At 41.0% G+C, this 19641-nt stretch overlaps 1 protein-coding gene and 1 long non-coding RNA gene across 2 annotated transcripts in view; one reads left to right on the plus strand and one right to left on the minus strand.

Moving 5' to 3' along the window:
* LOC133569961 (dual specificity tyrosine-phosphorylation-regulated kinase 2-like) overlaps window positions 1-19641 on the plus strand; it is a 51072-nt gene that overhangs the window by 19413 nt on the left and 12018 nt on the right. The gene's annotated exons all lie outside the window — the stretch shown is intronic.
* Window positions 7170-11785, minus strand: LOC133535621 (uncharacterized). The gene is made up of 3 exons (XR_009802260.1): window positions 11197-11785; window positions 9209-9341; window positions 7170-7568 (listed from the first exon to the last, which is right to left on the minus strand). It is a non-coding gene; the product is annotated as an uncharacterized LOC133535621 (long non-coding RNA).

Consider the following 19641-nt stretch of genomic DNA (forward strand, 5'->3'; position numbering starts at 1 on the left):
GGATTTAGTAGAGAACATCGACGATAAAGTTCGCAACTTTTGGTCGCTAATAAAAAAGCCTTGCCTGTACCGGAAGTAGCTGACTATATGCGCGTGATGTCACGGGTTGTGGAGCTCCTCACATCTGAACATTGTTTACAATCATGGCCACCAGCAGCGAAAGCGATTCGGACCAAGAAAGCGACGATTTCCCCATTAATTTGAGCGAGGATGAAAGATTCGTGGATGAGGAAAGTGAGTGAAGGACTGGAAAAAAAAAAGACCAGGGCAGTGGGAGCGATTCATATGTTATTAGACACATTTACTAGGATATTTCTGGAATATCCCTTATCTGCTTATTGTGTTACTGGTGTTTTAGTAAGATTATATGGTCGTACCTGTACAACCTGAAGGTCGGCCCTGCACCTTTCTTCAGCACCAGTCGACGGGTGGTGGCTATGCCCATCTCTGCCCTTTGCAAGGGACCCTCTTCAAAACACGATCTTTCGAAATGATCCCTGCATAATACACTGTACTTTGTGTGTGTGGTCCAATCCAGACGTGTTTGCTTGACATCTCTGTTCCATAGTAAAGCTCGACTGTCATCTTTCGTTAATGTAAACAATGAAACACCGGCTGTGTTTGTGTTGCTAAAGGCGGCCGCAATACACCGCTTCCCACCTACAGCTTTCTTCTTTGACGTCTCCATTATTCATTGAACAAATTGCAAAAGATTCAGCAACACAGATGTCCAGAATACTGTGGAATTATGCGATGCAAACAGACGACTTATAGCTGGGAATGGTGCTGGACCAAAATGTGATCTACAATTAAGATTTCATCATTGATATATATCAGACTGCGTGGTCGGTAGTAGTGGGTTTTAGTAGGCCTTTAATATGTTGTGTTGTGGTTTGTGCAGCCCTTTGAGACACTAGTGATTTAGGGCTATATAAGTAAACATTGATTCCCTTCATTAAAACACTTACATAAGGCGTTTTACTTTTTACGGCTCCAAACAGATTAGTTTTTCGTATTTTTGGTCCAAATTGGTTCTTTCGACATGTTGGGTTGCCGACCCCTGATTTAGACACTTTTGGAGAGGGTGTGGCGTGGTTTCATTTGAATCTGGGATGGCTTCCAGAAACATACATCTTGCAGACAGACTCAAAAGACGGGTTATGAAAGTTAGATCAAAGTATATCTGATACGTATTATTTAAATCATAAAGAAGTGTTTTTAACGCAGATTAAACTCATCATATGGCTAAGGCATATGATGTCACATTCTACTTTTTTATTATTGAAAGGAAGTTAACCACCGCTATGAGGAAAATGGAAACAACAAAGCATCTTTCTTCTAAGTGATAGCAAAACGACAAATACGCTGAGGTCCTATGGCACGTAATCGCCTCGTTTTTTTTAAGGCTATCCGATTCCTTTGCCCCCAAAAGGAAGTCACTGCTTTGACTCTGGTGATGTGATTGGACATTCATCAAGGTCTGTGCAGCTTCGGGCTAAAAATATTGTGCACAAAACCTCAAGACATTCCATTTTCGGGTTTCCTCTCCTTAGCCAGAAGCTGCCACTTGACTCTTTTTGTTGGAATGTGCAAAACAATGTCTGGAATTGTTCCTCAAATGTAAGTCGCAGTACTGTTTGTGAAAGCGATGTCTTATGGGCGAGCATGAACAATTGTTTTTCGAAAGTTTCTGTATGTAGTAACACCACTTTTAATGTACAAACCCCGTTTCCATATGAGTTGGGAAATTGTTTTAGATGTAAATATAAACAGAATACAATTATTTGCAAATAATTTTCAACCCGTTTTCAGTTGAATATGCTACAAAGACAACATATTTGATATTCAAACTGATAAACGTTTTTCTTTTTTTGTGCAAATAATCATTAACTTTAGAATTTGATGCCAGCAACACGTGACAAAAAAGTTGGGAAAGGTGGCAATAAATACTGATAAAGTTTAGGAATGCTCATCAAACACTTATTTGGAAACAGGTGGGTGCCATGATTGGGTTTAAAAACAGCTTCCCAAAAAATGCTCAGTCTTTCACAAGAAAGGATGGGGCGAGGTACACCCCTTTGTCCACAACTGCGTGAGCAAATAGTCAAACAGGTTAAGAACAACATTTCTCAAAGTGCAATTGCAAAAAATTTAGGGATTTCAACATCTAGGTCCATAATATCATCAAAAGGTTGAGAGAATCTGGAGAAATCACTCCACGTAAGCGGCATGGCTAGAAACCAACATTGAATGACCGTGACCGTCGATCCCTCAGAGGGCACTGTATAAAAAACTGACATCAATCTCTAAAGGATTTCATCACATGGGCTCAGGAACACTTCAGAAAACAACTGTCGCTAAATACAGTTCGTCGCTACATCTGTAAGTGCAAGTTAAAGCTCTACAATGCAAAGCGAAAGCCATTTATCAACAACACCCAGAAACGCCGCCGGCTTCTCTGTGCCTGAGATCATCTAAGATGGACTGATGCAAATTGAAAAAGTGTTCTGTGATCTGACGAGTCCACATTTCAAATTGTTTATGGAAATATTCTACATTGTGTCATCCGAACCAAAAGGGAAGCGAACCATCCAGACTGTTATCGACGCAAAGTTCAAAAGCCAGCATCTGTGATGGTATGGGGGTGCATTAGTGTCCAAGGCATGGGTAACTTACACATCTGTGAAGGCACCATTAATGCTGAAAGGTACATATAGGTTTTGGAACAACATATGCTGCCATCCAAGCATCGTCTTTTTCATGGACGCCCCTGCTTATTTCACCAAGACAATGCCAAGCCACATTCAGCACGTGTTACAACAGCGTGTATTCGTAAAAAAAGAGTGCGGGTACTTTCCTTGCCCGCTTGCAGTCCAGACCTGTCTCCCATCGAAAATGTGTGGCGCATTATGAAGCGTAAAATATGACAGTGAAGACTGTCGAACGACTGAAGCTCTACATAAAACAAGAATGGGAAAGAATTCCACTTTCAAAGCTTCAACAATTAGTTTCCTCAGTTCCCAAATGTTTTAGTGTTGTTAAAAGAAAATGTGATGTAACACAGTGGTGAACATGCCCTTTCCCAACTACTTTGTCATTTGCAAAAAAAAAAAAAAGGTTAAGAGTTTGAACATCAAATATCTTGTCTTTGTAGTGTATTCAATTGAATATGGGTTGAAAAGGATTTGCAAATCATTGTATTCTGCTTTTATTTACCTCTAACACAATTTCCCAACTCATAGGGAAACAAGGTTTGTGTAATGTTTAAAAATTGGGTTACTTGGCTTTCTATTGTTGCCTCTCTGAATGGCCCCTTTGGCAGAACATGGACAAAATGGTTTGGGGTAAAGTCTGTAAAGATTTATTGGGCTTGAAAATGTGACCTACAAACCAAATCACTAATCAACTCCCCAGCCCCCCCCCACCGCCTCTCGTGTTGTGCCATGTAAACCTTCCATCAGTGGGCCCGCACGGAGGTTAGAGTGCGTTGTCTCTTCCAGCGCTGCCATCCCTTTGTGTTTGCGCTCACGCTCGCTGAGGTAATAGCCTCGATTTGAATCCAACTGACAGGAGCGCGCGCCCCAGTTCCATTTGTCGGACTGCTCAGAGTGCTCTCGCTGAAGTAGGGTTGTAGAGTATACCGGTACTAGTGTAGTATTGCGCTCCTAATGAATCAAAAATTGCACTATACTCTTAATGTTTGAAAAGTACCCGTCCCCCATCAGACAGTAATGCCTCACAATCCAACACTTTTATGTAAAAATACTGAAAATATGTTTGCCTTAATCCCAATAAACATCTGTTCAGTATTTTATCATAAAAGTGTTGGATTGTGAGGCATTAAAAGCCACAAAATGCAACGGGTCCCTCAGACCCGCAAAAACTGGGTCTGATGGGGGACTGGTACTTTTTAAACATTAAGAGTATAGTAAAAGATGTTTACCCTAAACCCAATAAACATCTGTTCAGTATTTTATCATAAAAGTGTTGGATTGTGAGGCATTAAAAGCCACAAAATGCAACGGGGTCCCTCAGACCCGCAAAAACTGGGTCTGATGGGGGACTGGTACTTTTTAAACATTAAGAGTATAGTAAAAGATGTTTACCCTAAACCCAATAAACATCTGTTCAGTATTTTATCATAAAAGTGTTGGATTGTGAGGCATTAAAAGCCACAAAATGCAACGGGTCCCTCAGACCCGCAAACACTGGGTCTGATGGGGGACTGGTACTTTTCAAACATTAAGAATATAGTAAAAGATGTTTACCTTAATCCCAATAAACATCTGTTCAGTATTTTATCATAAAAGTGTTGGATTGTGAGGCATTAAAAGCCACAAAATGCAACGGGTCCCTCAGACCCGCAAACATTGGGTCTGATGGGGGACTGGTACTTTTTAAACATTAAGAGTATAGTAAAAGATGTTTACCCTAAACCCAATAAACATCTGTTCAGTATTTTATCATAAAAGTGTTGGATTGTGAGGCATTATAAGCCACAAAATGCAACGGGTCCATCAGACCCCCAAACGCTGGCTGAGTAACAACAATATGAATGTTGCACGGAAACATTCTCTGCCAGTTTCTGCATCCCACAGGGATTCTTTTTTTGTGTTTCTGCACCTGCGTTTCACACACAAGGTTGCAACATTTTTTTTTCCAACACTCTCTGCTCTCATTTTCTCGCACATTTGACCCTCTGGATTTTCTGTGTACCCACAGTCTGTCCTCCTCCGGTCTAGGCCTTGTGTGTGTGTGTGTGTGTGTGTGTGTGTGTGTGTGTGTGTGTGTGTGTGTGTGCGAGCCAAAGTTAGTGAGTGTCAGTTTGAAAAATTAGTTATTTTTATTTTAATAAAAAATTAAAACGAGTCCCACAGACCCGAAACACCACACAAGGGTGTGAAGCGCCGCGTCGTAACATTGCTGGTTTTACGAGCAGCAGAGCGTGTTCGGCAGCGCACAATCACAGAGCACTTGTAAGCAGACACAGCGTGTTGACAGAAAAGAGAGAACGGACGCATTTTGACTTAAAAACTTAAAAGGCCTACTGAAGCCCACTATTACCGACCATGCAGTCTAATAGTTTGTATATCAGTGAGGAAATTTTAACGTTGCATCACATGCCAATACGGCCTTTTTAGTTTACTAAGTTGCAATTTAAAATTTTGCGCGAAGTATCCTGTTTGAAAACGTCGCGGTATGATGACGCGTGTGCGTGACGTCACGGATTGTAGCGGACATTTTGTTCCAGCCCCGATCCCGGCTATAAGTCGCCTGCTCTAATCGCATAATTACACAGTATGTTGGACATCTGTGTTGCAGAATCTTTTGCAGTTTGTTCAATTAATAATGGAGACGTCAAAGAAGAAAGATGTCGGTGGGAAGCAGTGTATTGCGGCCGCCTTTAGCACGCAAACACAGCCGGTGTTTCCTTGTTTACATTCCCGAAAGATGACGGTGAAGCTTTACTATGGAACAGAGCGGTCAAGCGAACATGGTTCCCTACCACATGTCAACCGGCAGGTTTCGGTGAGAAAATGGTGGTAATAAGTCGGCTCTTAGCGTAGACATGAGCGGAGAGCTTGCGTCGTTCCTCGTACACCTGTCAAAGAGGCGGCTACGGACACTCTTGCTTCCTCCCACCGGCCGCCCCCGAACGTGGGATGCTTCCACCGTGGAGGAGGGAAAAAAAAAAAACTCAGCCCGGCCCCAAAGGCTGGTTTCGCTTCGCCTCGTTGAGAAACGTGGCTTCCCTCAGAGACACTGCCGGTCGCCACACCCCTCCGACTTTCACTAAAACGCTAAAACACTAGTAACACAATAAGCAGATAAGGGATTTTACAGAATTATCCTAGTAAAGTTGTCTAATCTGAATCGCTCTGCCGTCTAGTTTTTTTTTTTTTTCCCCCCTAGTCCTTCACTCTCACTTTCCTCAACCACAAATTTTTCATCTTTGCTCAAATTAATGGGGTAATCGTTGCTTTCTCGGTCCAAATCGCTCTCGCTGCTGGTGGCCATGTTTGTAAATTATGTTAATAAATTGGCTCTTACCGGAGACATGAGCGGAGCTTGCGTCCTCCTGCAGCAGCTGTCAAAGAGGCAGCTGAGACTTTCCTGGCTCTTCCATAGCTCCTACTGCCGTCGCCTTTTCTTTTTTATTTTTTTCTTTCTAGTCCTTCACTCTAACTTTCCTCATCCACGGATCTTTCATCCTCGCTCAAATTAATGGGGAAATTGTTGCTTTCTCGAATCGCTCTTGCTGCTGGTGGCCTTGATTATAAACAATGTGAGGATGTGAGGAGCTCCACAGCCCGTGACGTCACGCGCACATCGTCTGCTACTTCCGGTACAGGCAAGGCTTTTTTATTAGCGCCCAAAAGTTGCGAACTTCATCGTCGATGTTCTCTACTAAATCCTTTCGGCAAAAATATGGCAATATCGCAAAATGATCATGTATGACACATAGAATGGACCTGCTATCCCCGTTTAAATAAGAAAATCTCATTTCAGTAGGCCTTTAACGTTGAAATTGAAGCTATAACACTGAAACACCCCCAGGAAGAGGTGCTTTAAGACATGGCTAGCTAGCTTGCGGCTAACGTCCATCCGCAGTCGACAGCGTTTTAGCTACTTTTAAATCACTAATCTTCGCCTCCATGGTGACAAATAAAGTAAGTTTCTTACAAGTATCATCCTTGTAGGACGAGGAATAGCTAAACATGCTTCATTCCACACCGTAGGAGTATACAATAGCTCACCGACTTCAAAATGTAAACAAATGCCATGGGTGGATCTACAACTAACATCCACTGTCATGATATCAAATACAAGAGCGTAGCTAGTCGATACTACTATGAATGTATCGTTATTTTTTATCGTCACTAAATATTTTTTCCTTTTTAAAAAAAAATTCATATTCTGTTCATAAACTCAGCAAATACGTCCCTGGACAGATGAGGACTTACATGACCACTGTCTGATCCCGTTACCACTTTGTGTCGGATCGATACCTAAATTGGTGGTATCATCCAAAACTAATGTAAAGTATCAAACAACAGAAGAATCAGTGATTATTACATTTTAACAGAAGTGTAGATAGAACATTGTGACCGACTCCTGCCGTCTTCTTGTGGATTACATGGACCACCCAGGAAGGACATCTTGTCGAGCAGGTTTGACTCTTTATTTTTCAATAACAAAGCTTCGATATCGGTCGGGTCGCTTTTCAGCTCCTTCTCCGTTGCTCGTTCCGGTCGGCTTTTCAGCTGCCGTTGTCGTTGTCCTCGTCTGGGGCTCCTTCTGGGATCGTTCTTGTTTTTTCCGGCACTGCAGACACTCCACCTCTTCTCTCTCTGATCTTTCCTCTCTCTCCCTTTTTATACACTGTGAGGAGATAGGCAGATTGTGAACCGGTGTGTGAGCCACGCACGTGATCTCGATTGCTGCGGCGTCGCTCCCGGCAAGCCCCGCCTCTTCGTTCCGCCGCATTCTCCGCCTCCTGGCCGCCATCTTGAGCAGGGCCAAGGCGTGTCCTGCCCCGCCGTCACGTCAGCCCGTCGGCTCCGCCTCTCCACAAACATTTTGAGACGGACAATAACCAGTAAATGAACAAGTGGATTAACGATCCATTTTTACAGCTTGTCCCTCATAATGTTGACAAAATAATATAATATAAATGACACAATATGTTACTGCAAATCTCCTGTCCAAAGGCAAAACCTAGAAACTCACTTCTAGCTGATTTTGAGAAAACAAAGGAAAACCAATCTATCTTAATGCTGTCTTACAAAGATCTACAAAGTCATCAAACGTATAAATGTTTTCTTGAGCTTTCATTTTCTTGCCGATTGAGCCATGGATTGAATCTGCTCTCATGAACCTGTGCCCTTTCACCAGATAGTTTATCACAATCTCGGGTGGGCCCCATTCTGCGTTTGCACATTGGGCAAGAGCCGTGTACAGCGTCCAGTTTTTATTTTGACCTCCACAGTTATCTGCCCAAAAGAGTATGCAAGGGGAAGAATCAAGAACAATACATTTAATGAAGGTGCTTGCAACGTCCTGGGCCAATCTTCCAAATATCCCCTCGTGCCATAATATCACATAATCAGGTTGACCGACGGCCCCCATTCGTGCAAATGTCTCATTAAAGACAATAAGGCATGGGTGTCAAACTCTGGCCCCCGTGTAATTTCATTTGGCCCTTGAGGCAATAATAAATTAACATTGGAGCTGGCCCGCCGATGTTATACAGTGGCGGTGCCGCTGTATCACCGTATTCAAGGCTAATTTTCATACTTGCCAACCCTCCCGATTTTTCCAGGAGAATCCCGAATTTCAGTGCCCCCCCCCCCCAAAAAAAAACTCCCGGGGCAACCATTCTCCCGAATTTCCACCCGGACAACAATATTGGGGGCGTGCCTTAAAGGTACTGCTTTTAGCATTCTCTACAACCTGTCGTCACGTCCGCTTTTCCTCCATACAAACAGTGTGAGAAATATATGCGGCTTCTACACACACACAAGTGAATGCATAGCATACTTGGTCAACAGCCATACAGGTCACACTGAGGGTGGCCGTATAAACAACTTTAACACGGTTACACCACACTGTGAACCCACACCAAACAAGAATGACAAACACATTTTGGGAGAACATCCGCACCGTAACACAACATAAACACAACAGAACAAATACCCAGAACCCCTTGCAGCACTAACTCTTCCGGGACGCTACATTATACACCCCCGCTACCAACAAAACTTGATTTTGCATGTCACTATAAAGTTATATAAGCCTTGCTTGTTCAATATTCAATGCAAAACTTGTTTGGGTCCCTATTAAAATGTTAAGTTGTTCAACTTTGGCCCGCGGCCTTTTTCAGTTTAGAATTTTGGCCCACTCTGTATTTGAGTTTGACACCCCTGCAATATGGCGACTGACAAAGAAGCTCCGATTGGTCCCTTGAGATACTAGGTTTTTCTGTTGTATCTACGCGGTTATGTGGTAGTTGCTAGGTCCTGCCATGCGCGTAACAGGTTACTTACGGAACAAATTACAATATCGCATACACTAATGTAAAGCATATCACCTAGGAACTCCAAAATTATTAACAGCTCAGTTTTGACCAAAATTGAGTTACTGGGTTTTGCCTTTGGACGGGAGATATGTCAGCAGACTAATTAGGCAGCTTTGTTTGCTTTCTTACCACTAAATTGGGGCGGTATGGTGTAGTGGGTAGACTGAGGGCTGCAGGTTCGCTCCCCGCCTCTTCACATCCAAATCGCTGCCGTTGTGTCCTTGGGCAGGACACTTCACCCTTGACCCCGGTGCCGCTCACACTGGTGAATGAATGATGAATGAATGATAGGCGGTGGTCGGAGGGGCCGTAAGCGCAAACTGCCAGCCTCGATTCCGTCAGTCTACCCCAGGGCAGCTGCGGCTACAAATGTAGCTTACCACCACCTCTGTGTAAATGAATGATGGGTTCTTACTTTTCTGTGAGCGCTTTGAGTATGTAATAATAGAAAAAGCGCGATATAAAATCTAATACATTATCATTATTATCATTATTATTATTAAAAGACAAGTTGTTGAGTGTGTTTAATATTTTATTTAAAATTCTTTTTTGATTGCAATAAGAAACATATGTTTAAAGAACCTAAAGATTTTTTTGTTAAAGGGGAACATTATCACCAGACCCATGTAAGCGTCAATATATACCTTGGTGTTGCAGAAAAAAAGACCATATATTTATTTAACCGATTTCCGAACTCCAAATGGGTGACTTTTGTTGAATTAAACGCGTTTCTGTTTATCCCTTTCTGAGCGACGACGTCAGAACGTGACGTCACATCGGTACTCAACGCCATTTTTCCCTACACGTCAGACGCATCGAGTCGAATCAGCTCTGTTATTTTCCGTTTTTTCGACTATTTTCCGATACCTTGGAGACATCATGCCTCGTCGGTTTGTTGTCGGAGGGTGTAACAACACGATCAGGGACGGAATCAAGTTGATTTACGTAGAATGTGCATCGATTAGCACGGCATGCTAATCGATGCTAACATGCTATTTAGGCTAGCTGTGTACATATTGCAGCATTATGCCTCATTTGTAGCTATATTTACATCCAGCCTTTCCCTCCATTCACATTTAATGCCAAACAAACAAAAAATACCAGTCGACGGATTCAAGTTGCTCTAGTGTCAAGAGATGCAAAAGTCCCTCGTTTGGTTTTTACCGGCGATGCTACGATAGAGATGGCACAGAGATGGCTAAAATGTCGGGATACCCTGCGACACTCAAAGCAGATGCATTCCCAACGATAAAGTCAACGAAATCACAAAGGTGAGTGTTGTTGATTTTATTGACTTATGTGCTAATCACACATAGTTGGTCGCGGTATGACTGCCAGCCAATCGATGCTAACATGCTATTTAGGCTACCTGTATGTACATTTGAAACTATATTTACATCCAGCGTTTCCTTCCACCCACATTTAATGCGAAACAAACACTTACCAATCGACGGATTTAAGTTGATCTTGTGTCAATGCGAAAGTCCTGATCGGTTGGTCCGCACATTTTACCGGCGATGCTAACGCAAAGATGGCCGAATAGCGTCAATAGCTATTCGCTCAATAGCTTCAGTTTCTTCTTCAATTTCGTTTTCGCTATCTGCCTCCATACTCCAACCATCTGTTTCAATACATGCGTAATCTGTTGAATCGCTTAAGCCGCTGAAATCCGAGTCTGAATCCGAGCTAATGTCGCTATATCTTGCTGTGCTATTCGCCATTGTTTGTATTGGCATCCTTATGTGACGTCACAGGGAATTGGACAGTGGCTTAGGCAAATAGGGAAAATCAAGCACTTTAAAGGTTTTTTTAGGGATATTCCGGGACGGGTACAATTTTGAAAAAAACTTCGAAAAATAAAATAAGCCACTGGGAGCTGATTTTTATTGGTTTTAACCCTTCTGAAATTGTGATAATGTTCCCTTTTAAGATAAATAAAATAGTGACATTTTTTGTGGTGCCCTTTATTTACAAAAGTATCGGAATACATTTTGGTATGGGGCCAAAATATTGGTATCGGTACAATCCTACGCTGAAGTAATAATAACCACATCAGCTGTTGCTGGTCATGGTAAAAAAGCCACAGAGAAACTAAATAATTGAGAGCGCTCACGAACCTTCACTTTTGCTCAGTCCGTGTCTCAGCTTGAAAAAGCAGAGCCGACTCCCCGGACCGACAAGTTTTGTGTGTTTGCCCCGCACGTGAGGAGTTGTGCAACGGGGCTGAGGGCTGAGAGTTGGAAAAAAGAAAGCATGCGAAGGTGTTTCTCTGACTGCAAAGAGATTAGCTCCTCTCCATCTGTTGCACCATGCTGATTCGCACACAAGGACCACAGTTCTCACCCTCGTTTAACACTTACACCCGCTCTCTTCACCCCCGGGCGGGGGTCTCGTCTGCTGATGTTTTTCTCTGATCAAATCAATAAGCTATCACCGTCGGGGCGCCACATGTCGTTTGATTTGGAGTATTTGAGTCCGCCTGCGGGTGAAAGAGGCTCATTATAAATGACTCCGGCTGTACATTTTTTAGGACGACAGCTGCGAGCGGGTGCAGGGTCAGCCATTTGTCTTGCTTGTCATAAATCCAGACCGTATAGTTGGACGTATGGAAACTGACCCGCAGTCTGTCGCAGTGTCGTAACGTAGGATCAACCCATGACCGTCAAGCCTTGTCCTAATTACAGCACAGTAATGTCAACACCTTATTTCATCTGTATTTCCTGGAGGTGTGATTGTGTATCTTGTAAACACCAGTCGTCAAACACGACACCACACAGTACCTGTACTCTGTAAGAGGGGGTTCAAAGAATTGTCTTCCCTCTGTCATTATCATGCAAAGTTCTCACGTAGACGTCCTAAGAACGAGAACGTTGGCACAGTCGTGCTCATAAGTTTCCATACCCTGGGAGAATTTATGATTTCTTGGCCATTCTTCAGAGAATATGAATGATAAACCTTTCTTTCACTCATGCTTAAAGGGGAACATTATCACAATTTCAAAAGGGTTAAAAACAATAAAAATCAGTTCCCAGTGGCTTGTTGTATTTTTTGAAGTTATTTTCAAAATTTTACCGGTCCTGGAATATCCCTAAAAAAAAGCTTTAAAGTGCCTTTTTTTCGCTCTCTGCGAAGACACTGTTCATTTTCCTGTGACGTCATACAGTGCTGCCAATACAAACAAACAATGGCGAATACCACAGCAAGATATAGCAACGTTAGCTCTGATTCAGGCTCGGATTTCAGCGGCTTAAGCGATTCAACAGATTACGCATGTATTGAAACGGATGGTTGGAGAGAAGAAACTGAAGCTATTGAGCGAATAGCTATTGACGCTATTCATAGCCATAGCATGGCCGAATAGCTGCGTTAGCATCGCCGGTAAAATGTGCGGACCAAACAATCAGGGCTTTCGCATTTTGTGACACTGAAGCAACTTAAATCCTTTGATTGGTAAGTGTTTTTTTCGCATTAAATGTGGGTGGAAGGAAACGTAATATAGTTGCAAATGCATCTGCAGGTTATCCATACATCTCTGTGCCATGTCTGCTTTAGCACCGCCGGTAAATAGCATATTAGCATCGATTAGCATAGCATGTTAGCATCGATTAGCTGCCAGTGAACATATACAAAACTCACCTTTGTGATTTTGTTGACTTTATCGTTGCAAAAGCATCTGCAGGTTATCCATACATCTCTGTGCCATGTTTGCTTTAGCACCGCCGGTAAATACCATGTTAGCATTGATTAGCATAGCATGCTAGCATTGATTAGCTGGCAGTCAACATCAACAAAACTCACCTTTGGAATTTCGTTGACTTTATCGTTGCAAATGCATCTGCAGGTTATCCATACATCTCTGTGCCATGTCTGCTTTAGCACCGCCGGTAAATAGCATGTTAGCATCGATTAGCATAGCATGTTAGCATCGATTAGCTGGCAGTGAACATCAACAAAACTCACCTTTGTGATTTCGTTGACTTTATCGTTGCAAATGCATCTGCAGGTTATTCATACATCTCTGTGCCATGTCTGCTTTAGCACCACCGGTAAATAGCATGTTAGCATCGATTAGCGTAGCATGTTAGCATCGATTAGCTGGCAGTGAACATCAACAAAACTCACCTTTGTGATTTCGTTGACTTTATCGTTGCAAATGCATCTGCAGGTTATCCATACATCTCTGTGCCATGTCTGCTTTAGCACCGCCGGTAAATAGCATGTTGGCATTGATTAGCATAGCATGTTAGCATCAATTAGCTGGCAGTCATGCCACAACCAAATATGTCTGATTAGCACATAAGTCAACAACATCAACAAAACTCACCTTTGTGATTTCGTTGACTTTATGGTTGGAAATGCATCTGCAGGTTTATCCATACATCTCTGTGCCATGTCTGTCATCGCCGGTAAAATGTGGAGCCACTCCAGCACATTCAATGGGGGTCTGGCGGCAGACACTTTCGCATCTTTGGGCCAGTGGTGCAACTTGAATCCCTCCCTGTTAGTGTTGTTACACCCTCCGACGAGGCATGATGTCTATAAGGTTTCAAAAAATAGTCGAAAAAACAGAAAATAACAGAGCTGAGACCCGGTGTTTGCAATGTGTTGAAAATGAAAATGGCGTCTGTTTTACCTCGGTGACGTCACGTTCTAACGTCATCGCCACAGAGCGATAAACAGAAAGGCGTTCAATTCGCCAAAATTCAGCCATTTAGAGTTCGGAAATCGGTTAAAAAATATATATGGTCTTTTTCCTGCAGCTTAAAGGTATATATTGACGCTTACATAGGTCTGGTGTTAACGTTCCCCTTTAAAGGCCTACTGAAACCCACTACTACCGACCACACAGTCTGATAGTTTATATATCAATGATGAAATATTAACTTTGCAACACATGCCAATACGGCCTTTTTAGTTTACTAAATTGCAATTTAAAATTTCCCGCGAGTTTCTTGTTGAAAACGTTGCAGAATGATGAGGCGTACGCGTGACGTCACGGACTGTAAGGAAATATTAGCGCTGCACCACTAGCGGCTAAAAGTCGTCTGCTTCAATCGCATAATTACACAGTATTTTGGACATCCGTGTTGCTGAATCTTTTGCAATTTGTTCATTTGATAATGGAGAGATTATAAAGAACAATACTGTTGGTGGAAAGCGGTGGATTGCAGCTGTCTTTAGCACCGAGACACAGCCAGTGTTTCATTGTTTGTTGTGAAGCAGAGCGGTCAAGCGAACATGTTTTCTCTACGTCAACCAGCATGTTTTTGGATGGGGAAATTGTGATATATATATCTTACCGGAGACATCAGTGGATTATTAGTCGTCCTGCTGCAGCTGCCAAAAAAGGCAGCTGTGAGCTTGGCTCCTCGGCTTCTCTCTGAGACACTGCGTGTTCACCGCAGCCATGCGACCTCGAGGTATGTCTTTACAATCTTTAAAATCTCACTAAAACACTATTAAAAAATTAAGCAGATAAGGGATCTTCCAGAATTATACTAGTAAATGTGTCTGATTACATCTGAAACGCTCACACTGCCGCCCCCGCCCGGAGCCGTCGCTTTTTTTTTCTTTCTAGTCCTTCACTGTCAATATCCTATTTCAGGAATTTTTCATCCTCGCTCAAATTATTGGGGAAATTGTCGCTTTCTCGGTCCGATGTGCTCTTACTGCTGGTGGCTCCCATTATAAACAATGTGAATATGTGTGGAGCCCTGCAACTCGTGACGTCACGCGCACATACTTCCGGTAAAGGCAGGGCTTTTCTATTAGCGACCAAAAGTTGCGAGCTTTATCGTCGATGTTCTCTATTAAATCCTTTCAGCAAAAATATGGCAATATCGCGAAATGATCAAGTATGACACATAGAATGGACCTGCTATTCCCGTTTGGAAAAGAAAATCTCATTTCAGTAGGCCTTTAATGGTTGTGTGAAGCCTAACATTTGTGTTTACGCTTTTTAAATCAAAATGACAAAAGAAAGTACCCAAATGACCCTGATCAGAAGTTTAATACTCAGTGACTTTGAACTGATAACATGCACACAAGTTGCAAAAATAGGTTTGAATGGCCAATCAAGGTTCCAATCCTCACCTGTGACATGTTTGTTTGTAATTAATGTGTGTGTATAAAAAGACAGTGAGTTTCTGGGCTTCTGACAGACCATTGCATCTTTCATCCAGTGTTGCACATATGTTTCTGGATTCTGAGTCATGGGGAAGGAAAAATAATTGTCAAAGGATCTGGGAGAAAAGGTAATCGAACTGCATAAATCAGGAAAATGGTATAAAAAGATATCCAAGGAATTGAGAATGCCGATCAGCCGTGTTCAAATGCTGATTGAGGTAGTGGAAAATGAGGGATTCAGGTAGACCAGCAAAGATTTCAGCCACAACTGCCAGGAAAATTGTTTGAGGTGCAAAGAAAAATCCACAAATATATTCAGCTGTAATACAGGACTCTCTGAAAAAATTTGGTGCGGCTGTTTCAAGATGCACAATAAGGAGGCACTTGAAGAAAAATGGGCTGCATGGTCGAGTCGCCAGAAGAAAGCCATTTCTGCGCAAATGTCGCAAGGTACCCCTCTTACATTACGCCAAACAGCACAGAGACAAGCCTCAAAACTTCTGGAACAAAGTCATTTGGAGTAATGGCTTTTTTGTGTTTTTGTGTTATCATTCATATTCATATTCATATTCAAGGAATTGAGAATGCCAATCAGCCATGTTCAAACGCGGATTTAGGTAGTGGAAAATGAGGGATTCAGGTAGACCAGCAAAGATTTAAGCCACAACTGCCAGGAAAATTGTTCGAGGTGCAAAGAAAAATCCACAAATATATTCAGCTGTAATACAGGACTCTCTGAAAAAATTTGGTGCGGCTGTTTCAAGATGCACTATAAGGAGGCACTTGAAGAAAAATGGGCTGCATGGTCGAGTCGCCAGAAGAAAGCCATTTCTGCGCAAATGTCGCAAAGTACCCCTCTTACATTACGCCAAACAGCACAGAGACAAGCCTCAAAACTTCTGGAACAAAGTCATTTGGAGTAATGGCTTTTTTGTGTTTTTGTGTTATCATTCATATTCATATTTAAGGAATTGAGAATGCCAATCAGCTGTGTTCAAACGCTGATTTAGGTAGTGGAAAATGAGGGATTCAGGTAGACCAGCAAAGATTTCAGCCACAACTGCCAGGAAAATTGTTTGAGGTGCAAAGAAAAATCCACAAATATATTCAGCTGTAATACAGGACTCTCTGAAAAAATTTGGTGCGGCTGTTTCAAGATGCACAATAAGGAGGCACTTGAAGAAAAATGGGCTGCATGGTCTAGTCGCCAGAAGAAAGCCATTTCTGCGCAAATGTCGCAAAGGACCCCTCTTACATTACGCCAAACAACACAGAGACAAGCCTCAAAACTTCTGGAACAAAGTCATTTGGAGTGATGGGTTTTGTGTTTTTGTGTTATCATTCATATTCTCTGAAGATTGGCCAAGAAATAATCATATTTCCCAGGGTATGTAAACTTATGAGTACAACTGTATATATGCACCTCACTAACCTATAGAAGTCCCTATGTTTAATTAATGCAGCTTCTTTATTTTAAAATTGCAATCTAACGTACATCAATATCAAGTATCTTGTTTCCACTTGTAAGACGCGGCAGAGAGTTTAAAAGATGGAATTCCAAAGAGTTTGATCCAACTAAACTTAACTGGCACAAACAACTGAAACTTCTCTAAACAGTGAGCTGTTGCGAACTTTGAAAACACAGAAAATCCCCAAATGTCATCGGAATGTCATCGGATTAACTTGGTCTCAAAGTAGCAGTCGAGTGGAAAAACAAGTTTACCTTGTATGCTTAAATGGGTTTCATTGTATCTATTAAACCATTTCCAATTGTGTTTACAATCCGCAAAGTAGGTGAAAATACGGTCTTAATAGGGCTTGACTATATCGTGATATTCAAGTATACGTTTTCACCACATAGCGAAGGACATACGCTATTTAATTTCCTATTATGCAGCTCATTTTTATTTGATACTTATTGAAATATCTTTAAAACAAAGTGCACTTTATTTGTTTTTAACTATTGTAGTAGGGTTCTGTACAAAAAGTGCACTTTAATTTAGTGTTGTTTTGATATGTCATCTTAGTGACATCATGGATTCTACATCACTGTAGTAACGCTTCTGCACCCTGACCATATTATTAGAGCAGTCACACTGGAAATACACGAAAATCTGAAAGAGATGTGTTGTTCATCATTCACAATCCTTATGTAAGACAAACACACGTATACTTAGCTTTATTTTATTGCATTCTAAATGGTAGATAAATATCTAACAATTGAGTCTACAGATGGAGGTTCCTCTCATTTTACTCTCGAAAACATCCAGACAATACTCAATTTACCTGTTCTGACCTGAATATCAACCAAATATGAGTGCTATTGTTATTATAAGCGCTAACTCAGACAGCCTATTTTAGCGGCGCATTGATAGCAGTGAGCTAATGCCAGTTTACGCCGCTAGTGTTGACACACTGAGCTGACGGCTGCTTCTGCTTGGTCTCAAACTTGCTAAAAGTATATTCTTGATTATAATTCATGCACCTCTCACCTGCTAGTAAACAAATTTGGCCATGGACCAACAGACTGCTCCAAAAGAAGCGAGTTGCGGCAACTTTTTTTTACAACCCTTGGTGAAGATTGCCATTGAATCTTCATCTAAACGGAATCATGCGAGCGTCCCGTCGTTCGGCATCCCAGCGAGAGTGGAAATATTACAGTAAATGTTTTTTTTATTGGGGTTTACATTTTTGGTTGTATTTTCTGCTCCGTATGCTGAATGACAATATATATATATCTAGATATTTTTTACTTAACGTAAAAAAACCCCTCAAACAGTCCTAGTTACCTCAGATACTAAGTATGTCATTATTTTGACTTAGTAAATATTGACTTACTAAGACTTACTAAGGCCCTTTGTTGTTAAGACAAAATAATGACTAACTCAAATAATGACTTAAGGTAAATAAGCGTTTGCATTAAGCGTTTGAAAAAGGGTTAAAAATGGGGCCACATGCTGACATATGCTCAACTCATCATGCTTAGTTTATTACAGCATTTGGGAAGCTTATAGTTGATTTTTATTATTTAAATGTTATATTTTTATCAACATGTGATAGCTGCCATTCGAAAATAGGCTGCTACGTTACTAATGATTAATGTAACTATGGCTGACAACACAGTACAATAGCAATAATAATAATAATAATTAATAAAGTCAAATGCAAATAAGGCAACAAAAGAAGTATCCGACACTTATCTTTTGTAAAGTAAATCTTAACAGTCGCAATGGGCACCTACATCAACTATATGATTTGCCTGAGAAACTGGACAGGACAAAAACAAAAACAAAAATATACATATCAATCAATCCAATCAATCAATGTTTATTTATATAGCCCTAAATCACAAGATATATATATATCAATCAATCAATCAATCCAATCAATCAATGTTTATTTATATAGCTCTAAATCACAAGAGTCTCAAAGGGCTGCACAAACCACAACGACATCCTCGGTAGAGCCCACATAAGGGCAAGGAAAAACTCACACCCAATGGGACGTTGGTGACATATATATATATATATGTATATATATATATGTGTGTATATATATATATACATATATATATATATGTGTATATATATATGTATGTATGTATATATATATATGTATGTATGTATATATATATATGTATGTATGTATATATATATGTATGTATATATATATGTATATATATATATGTATGTATGTATATATATGTATGTATATATATATGTATGTATGTATATATATGTATGTATATATGTATGTATGTATATATATGTATATATATATGTTTATATATGTATATATATATGTATATATATATATATAATATATATATAATGTTTTTTTTTATGACTTTAGTTTAGGCGGTGGCCCTTTGTTGTTAAGATGGCCGCCTTAACAATAAAGCGCTGCGGAAACCCCTCGTCTTTGTGTTCGGGCTCAAAAATATAAGGTCCCGGATCCTAATGTTGCCAAAAGTAATAGGTGTTGGCTCTCAGAAAGTCTGCTTGATTAGCATTGTTGTCGATGGGGAAGGGACCTGCGAGATTGATACTATTTCGATCCTATCTATTTATTAGTAAATATAAAAAGTCTTTAGGTGTCGTAAATCAGATAAAAATGATAATAGCTTCAATTCAGAGGCAATTTCTTTTTCCACTCCTATTGTTCTTTTAATTGAACAACAATGTGGTTGGTTTAGTTTGGGAAAATATTTTTGATGAACACGTGCTTCGGTTCCTGGGTTAACTTGCTTGCAAAGAAGGAGGCATTTGGACGTGTTTTATTGTTTTTTTTGTGGGGCGGTAAGTTAGGGGGTTCTGGTATGGTCTCGGTAGCCTCCCATGCAGGATCTAGATCGAGTTATGCTGGTTTGTCTTTTTCAAAGGCTCACAGTTTGACTCTCACATTTCAGGTCATCACAGCAAGTCAACAGCATGAAT

The sequence above is a fragment of the Nerophis ophidion genome, linkage group LG16 (genome assembly GCF_033978795.1).
Source record: "Nerophis ophidion isolate RoL-2023_Sa linkage group LG16, RoL_Noph_v1.0, whole genome shotgun sequence".
In the NCBI taxonomy this organism is placed as follows: domain Eukaryota; kingdom Metazoa; phylum Chordata; class Actinopteri; order Syngnathiformes; family Syngnathidae; genus Nerophis; species Nerophis ophidion.